The 7209-nt window shown below is 45.5% G+C and overlaps 1 protein-coding gene across 1 annotated transcript in view; it reads left to right on the top strand.

Annotated features, from left to right (window-relative positions):
- Positions 1–7209, top strand: part of Mcc (mutated in colorectal cancers) — a 336531-nt gene that overhangs the window by 43974 nt on the left and 285348 nt on the right. The window lies entirely within an intron of this gene.

Genomic DNA, 7209 nt, shown 5'->3' with positions numbered 1-7209 from the left:
CCAGGCTGGCTTTGAACTCACAACAATCCTCTTGCCTCAGCCTCACAAGTGCTGGGATTATAGGAGTGTGCTACCACACCTGGCCAGAGATGTGTAAATTTCTTATTTCCAAGGACAAGGGCCGGGATTTAGCTCAGTGGCACAGTGCCTTCCTGGCAAGCACAAGGTCCTAAGTTCACTTTCTGTGCCAAAAAAATGGATATTCATTGCATCTCCAGAGCAACTTGAAACTGGTAGAGACTAATGTCCAGCTCAGTTAGGTTTTACAAACAAGTCACCTCAGTTCAACCCTTTATCAGTATAAAGGAGAAGATGGATATAAATACAAAACTATCATTTTAATTCACACTTTGATAAAGTGCATGGCATTGAAGTACACAGCTGTTGCACAAATGCACAAGAAAGGTTATTTCTTTCAATATTTACTTGCCACTTAAGAGATTTCAATAATTATACAGAGATGATTATGGTGTGTTTAAATTTTTTATAATGATTAAATTATTAAAATCTTCATAAGCACTTTTTAATCTTTAACATACTGTACAAGCACAAATTTGAGACTGAGTTCTGCTATCCTATTGAAATGATGATATTTTGAGAGAAGAACTTAAATTTGACAAAAATCTTTTTTCCTTAACTTGGGAATATGAAGATGTACATAGAGGACTGTGGGTAATCCTGTTATTGCTGTTACTAATATAAAATCCACAGTGTAGCTTGCTGGATTAAGTTACTGGCTTTTTCCTGGCAAAGTTCTTGGTTCTTGTTCAGCGGAGTCTGTTCTTGGCTTTGCCTCTGTTTCCTCCGTATCCATGTCACACATGGAAGGAGCCCCGCGCTTACAGAGAGAGAAGGGAAATCCCCTTCATGCTCGCTCGTGCCTAAGTCAGATGGAGAGTGAATGTGGCTTCTTCCCAACAAGGAATCATCACCAAGACAGAGGAAAGGCAGATGCTGTGCCCCTCACCAGCTTTGGTCCTCAGGGTGAGCAGAGCGCCTGCACCGCAGTCGTGCCGCTGGACAGCAGTGTTCCCAGGCTCTTGCACCCCGAACATTTCAAAAGACTGGAAGTTGCCAACTTTTTGTGTTGCCAAAAAATCAGCAATCTACATACTGTCTGTTTCAGTTACTTTTCTCATTGCTGAGACAAAACAGCTGGCACCCAAAGTTAAAGAGGGGAAGGTTTGTTTAGCTCACAGTCTGTAGAGGTTTTCTTCTTAGTTGGCTAGCTCCAAGGGAGGTGGCATGGCAGAGGGGCATCACAGAGGAGAGACAGTGCATGGTGGGTAGAATGTAGCAAAGCAATTGGGTGACAAAAGCAGCTTCTTCCTGTCCCTTTTAGTTCTATCTAGGCTACCTGCCTTCAGGCTTTAGATTGGGTAGCACTCACACCCAGAGCCATGCCAAACCAATCAGTGAGCTCATTTCATAATCACACACCCTTAACCCCAGCATCATACCCTGTAGATTCAGCCACCTCTGAAAAAGCCCCACCTACTACCCATGAGGCTTTTGGGGGACATCTAGACACAAACCACAATACTATCTAATATCAACACTGCTTCAGAAGAGAGCTGTTTAGCTCCAAAGGTAGGTACTATGTGCTCTTTTTTTCCCCTTCAAGTAAGTAAATGAAACCATAAACTTAACTTCATAGAAGAACTCAGTTATATTTGTTTTTCATGCTCTTCCACTAACTGGTCTAATGTCAGCATGGAAATTCTCCAGAAGAGTGACTAAAAATATGAACTTTCATCATTCATACTGAACTCTTATGTGAGACTTCAGACAGATTGCTTCATTGCTTTTAAAGCCTCTCCATTCTCATAAAATAGAAATAATAATATAGCCAGATGTGCCAGTAATCCCAGCATTCAGGAGACTGAGGCAGGAGGATCGCTGTGAGTTTGAGGGCAGCCTGAGCTACATAATGAGTTCAAGATTGGCGTGAACTACATAGACCCTATCTCAAAAACAAACAAAAAGTAATATAGTTTTCATGTGTTTGTAGCAGTGGTTAAATGAGATACTATATACATAAAATGCTCAATAAAATGCCTTGTCAAAGTAGATGCTCAGTAAATGATAATGGTTGTTATTACTGTTTTGCTATCTCATTATTAGAAGCAAATCTTGAACGTTTCTACATGTACATTTGCAGAAATATCTGGAAAAAGAAGTTAAACATTTCTAAAGAAAAGAGATATCTCTAGACTATTTCAAGATATTTACCTTTGTGTGTGTGTGGTACTGAGGATTGAACTCAGGGCCTTCCTATTGAACTATATCCCCAGCCCATTTTGTTTTTTAAATATTGGGATGAGGTTTCCCTAAATTTCCCAGGCTGGGCTTGAACTTATGATCCTCCTGCCTCAGCCTCCCATAGTGCTTAGCCTGACTCCAGTCTCTTTTTTATGAGTTAGAAGCTGTCTTCAGATGGTGGTGTTGTCTTAAAAATTATACTGAATAATCATGTATGTAGAATGCATTTTGAAATATCAGATAATGAAAAAAAGAGAATTCCTGCCCCCAGATGAATCCTTTCTGGATGAACTTCTGTCTGATTTCTACCTTTGAAAAGCAGGGGTAAGCCCAACATCAGCACTACATGCCTATGGTTCTGGCACCCTGGGAGGCTGAGGATTGTAAGTTTGAGCTCTACCTGGGTAACTTAGTGACTTAGCAGAATCCTGTCTCAGAAAATAAAAATGTAGCTCAGTGTGAATTCCTGTGTTCAATTCCCAGTATGAGGAAGGAATGCATGGAGGAAGGGAAAGAAAGGGGGAGGGGGGAGGGAGGAAGGAAGGAAAGAAGGGGGAAGGAAAGAAAGAAGGGGGGAAGAAAGAAGGAAGGGAAGGAAGGAAGGAAGGAAGGAAGGAAGGAAGGAAGGAAGGAAGGAAGGAAGGAAGGAAGGAAAGAAACAGGGAAAGGGGACCCATATCAAAATCTGTCCCCAGTCACTTGAGAAGTCAGAGACACGACTTCTCAAGTGTTTTGGTGTGTTTCCTGGCACCTGCCGCTGACAGCACTGCACCCTGACCCTGGGCGAGGGGGATGTCCCTGGTTACTGGCAAGAGAAAGCACAGCCATGGGAAGAACTGCAGAAGCATGTGTCCTCCTTAGGACCTTTGCTCTTGGATCTGTGTCCCTCTCTGCTGTTAGGTGGTGCTGGCTTGTATGTCCTCTAATCCCCTCTGCAGAACTGACGTGCAGCCGGATGACCAGTGCAGGTGGCCAGTGGTGAAAACATTGACGAACTCCTCTCCAGGGTCTCACCTCTCGCCTGCCTGAGCCTCTCCTAGGAACCCACAGCCTCACATGCCTCAGCATCTGAGGGGTCACAGCACTGCCCCGCAAGGGGGAGGCAGCACTGCTGCCAGCTGGCGTCTATCTCCTCTGGTGGCCAGTACAGCCTGTGCCGCGCCTGCCGTGACATACTTTTAACACATCTTGTCCTTTTGACCGTCTGCGGGGCTGAAACATGGAGCCTGTGTGTAGGGCCTGATGAGAGTGTTGGCAGCGGCCTGCAGGAAGGTGGTGGGAAGCCACGGGATGTTGTTCTCTTAAATGAGCAATGCTATCTTAGAAAATGGTTCTGTGGACGGTTCAGCAGAAGTTCATGCTTTCTTCTCTTTCCTGCTCTCTTTGGGGTAAAATCTCGGATGAAGGGATTGTGAAGACATTGAAATACACACTAGAGGGCAGTGGTCCCTTAGCTCCATACCTGACATTTCACTGCTTCCTTCGCATTCCTCTCTGCCTTTGCTTCTGAGCTGCTCCGCGGGGGGGGGGGGATGCTCTTTAGGTCTGAGGTGCTGTATGACAGCACACCAGCTGCGGGCAGCACCCTGCCTCTCCTTCCTCAGAGCTTCCGCTCTCTCCCTCTTTCAGAGACTGATCTCTGTGGGACTGTAACAGCAGAGTTGTTAGGAACATCTTAATGGCTTTTTCTTTAAAAGCCAAAGGCAAAGGGGAGCTAGAATACAATGTATTCTTGGTTTAAGGTGGTAAGGTTTTCTATCTTTGAATCTTTCTTTTGGAGGATAAATTCGTGAAATAAAAATGGAACCAGGCATGGTGGTACCTGTAATCCTAGCACCCAGGAGGCTGAGGCAGGAAGATCGTTGTGACTTCGAGACCAGCCTGGGCTACAAAGTGAGCTCAAGGCCAGCCTGAACTGCATAGCGAGACCCTATCTCAAAAAGACCAAAAAAAAAAAAAAAAGAGAAATAAAAATGAGACAGAATCCTGGCCTGATGGGGGTGGGGGTGGTGCACAACTGTGATCCCAGCACTCTGGGAGTCTGAGCCAGGAAGATCACAAGGTTGGGACCACCCTGAGCAACTTAGCAATTTAGTCAGAACTTGGCTCAAAAAATAAAAAGGGCTGAGGTTGTAGTTCACTGCAAAGGCCTTAGGTTCAATCCCTGCCACTGCAGATGAGCAAATGAATGAGTGTTAAAATTATAATTACACAGGGTTGGGAAAATTGTCCAGTGCAAAGGCCCTAGGTTCAATCCCTAGTACTGAAAATAAAAAGGAAAGGATGGAGAGGAAAGGTGGAGTGAGGCTTTCTTGTTACATGTGCCTGCATGCATCTGTAGAGCCCCCAGCTTCTCTGTGGTCGCTAAAGAGAACCCCGAATCCTCCCGCTCCTACGTAGGATGCACTGTGCTTTTTGGGAGACAGGTCATGGGCCAGCTCCTCTAAATACTGTGGGAACAGACTGGGGAAACAGCTAGTGAAGCTGCTAGGCTGTGTCTGCAGACTTCTCGGGTAGACAAGAGAGAGGCCCCAGTGCAGATGAATTGTGTAATGGATTTCAAGAACAAAGCAGAGGGACACGAAGAAGGATGTCAGTGGGTTATTTATGAGTTGGCTTTTGATAGGGTATGAGGAGCCTAAATAAGGATCTGATTTATTTTTAATAACTTCTGGCTGTTGAATTGTGTCTTTGAAAGGAGTAACCCCTTGAAACTGGATTATGCGGGTCTCTGGATTTATACCAGTATTATATAGAGTGAACTTGGAGGAATTTGGCTTTTGACTCTGTGAAATCTGCAGCAGATCCGTGTGTGTGTGTGTGTGTGTGTGTGTGTGTGTGTGTGTGTGTGAGAAAGAGAGAGAGGTTGTTCAGTATGTTTACTCTGAGGCACAGGTAGGAGATAAGGTACTCTTCTTTGGACTCACTTAACTGGAGGTGTGGGTCAGAGGAAGGGCACCTGGAACCTTGTCAGAGCCCACGTTCTGTAACAAAGGAATGGGTGTTTCTCTTGATGTTGCTAATATTTAATGAGCATTTATTATATCCTACTTTTGCATTAAAATAACCTGAGGTAGCTAGGTGTGGTACTGCATGCCTACAATCCCAGCACAAGTTTGAGCTCAGCCTGGGCAACTCAGTGACTTAATGAGACCCTGTCTCAAAAGAAAAAATAAATCGAAGGGCTGGGCATACAGCTCAGTGCAAAGCCCCTTTGTTCAATTCTCATTAATTAAAAAAAAAAAAAACCTAAGGTAAACATAGATTGCCTTGCTCAATCCTCACACTAGCTTTATGCCATAATTTCTGTTAGGATCCCACTTAGAAACGAGCAATCTGAGGACTACAGAGGTTGCCCGAGGTGATGCAGTGAAGATGCGGCAGGTCGAGATGTGGACCCAGGCTTGTCTGACTCTCCAGCTTCAGCTTGTAGCCACTCATTTGTGCCCAAGGGGACGGCAGGTGCTGCTGGTGGTACACGGGAGAAGTGTCCCTTCTCCTCACCTCCTGAGCGGTGCCACCCCATATCCTCCATGGGATAGGACTTTCTTCTGGACTCCTCTGCAGGGACAGCATAAGTACTGTGACTTCTGAGGATAACCTCGATCGATGCTTCCTCACTCTCTGTCCCTGTCCCTGTCCCTGTCCCTATCCCTGTCCCTATCTCTGTCCCTGCCCTCCCCACACACAATGACTGGCCTTTTCGTTTTTCTGATCTTGTGTAAGACATTGTCATTGAAGAGTAATTGAAGCCGTTGGTGGATTCATACTGGGGCCTCCTGACGCGAATGTGTAGTTATTTATCCTCAGATGACAGGGAAGATTAGCATTAAATGCTGAGAGAAATGCACCTGCCACTTTCATGCAGTTAGGCGCATCTATCACAGATGCATTTGGAACCCAGAGACCTCAGTCTAATTGCCAGGAATGCTGGGCTTTTTTCAGCGAGGCTTAAGAGTGGAGAGAAAGAGTTACTGATGAGAAAAAGAGGGAGAGAGAGTGCGCCCCGGCTTTAAAACTTCTCAGTGTATTGTTCAAGGGCAGAAAGGGAATCCATTCCCCAGCCCTGTCTCCCTGGTAACTTTTTTTTTTTTTTTAAACAGTGTCTCACTACAAGGTCCAGGCTGGCCTTGAATTGACTATGTAGCCCTGGCTGGCTTTGAACTTGCAGCGATCTTCCTGCCTCGCCTCCGGAATGCTGGGGTTACAAGCATGCACCACCACACCTGGCTCCTCCTTTGTAACTGAAGTAACAGACTTATGCCATACATCAGAATACAACTTCTCCCTGAAAACTGAAGCAGGCAGAAGGACTTGGGGGTCCCTACTGCTATTTCTCTGAATAACTGGTCACATTGGTTATGTGTTTAGTATGTGTGGGATGTTGCAGCAAAGCCTTGCCAGTGCCATCTCATTCAATTCTCAGACATCCAGGCCCTCTCCAGGCCCAGCCCTCCCTACCCCTCTTCCAGCACTGTACCGTTTGTGTCTCCTGGCCAGGGTAAGGCATTGTGTATAAGACTGATGTTCACGCAAAAAGCAAGCACTGCCAGGGGCACGAGCTGAGAAGGAAGAGCAGATGTATGAATTAGAGTCAGTTGTTCTTGTATTCAGGAGAATAATCATTTGCTAGCTGTTAGACCTTATTCCCTGTTTGTTGATGGAAGTGTATGTTTCACAGAGAGGAATAATAATAATCAATATTTTAATAACCCAGCTGTCCGTGGCCCATTTGTGCTTCAGTTTCTGTTTCAATCACTCCATATCTGCGCTTGCCTCTTTGCAGCCCTGTGTTGGAACTCAGTGAGGAACCTAGGGTTACGAAAGGGCTAGGGAGCAACACACATTTTACAAAGGCATGAGGGTGTGGAGGAGGTTGATGTGATACACACGCGCACGTGCACACATACAAGCACGTGAGAGTCTACTTCGGACCCTTCTGCTCTC

The sequence above is a fragment of the Chinchilla lanigera genome, unplaced genomic scaffold (genome assembly GCF_000276665.1).
Source record: "Chinchilla lanigera isolate Chin_1 unplaced genomic scaffold, ChiLan1.0 scaffold00007, whole genome shotgun sequence".
NCBI classification, from domain to species: domain Eukaryota; kingdom Metazoa; phylum Chordata; class Mammalia; order Rodentia; family Chinchillidae; genus Chinchilla; species Chinchilla lanigera.
This window is presented reverse-complemented; position numbering and strand designations above follow the sequence as displayed.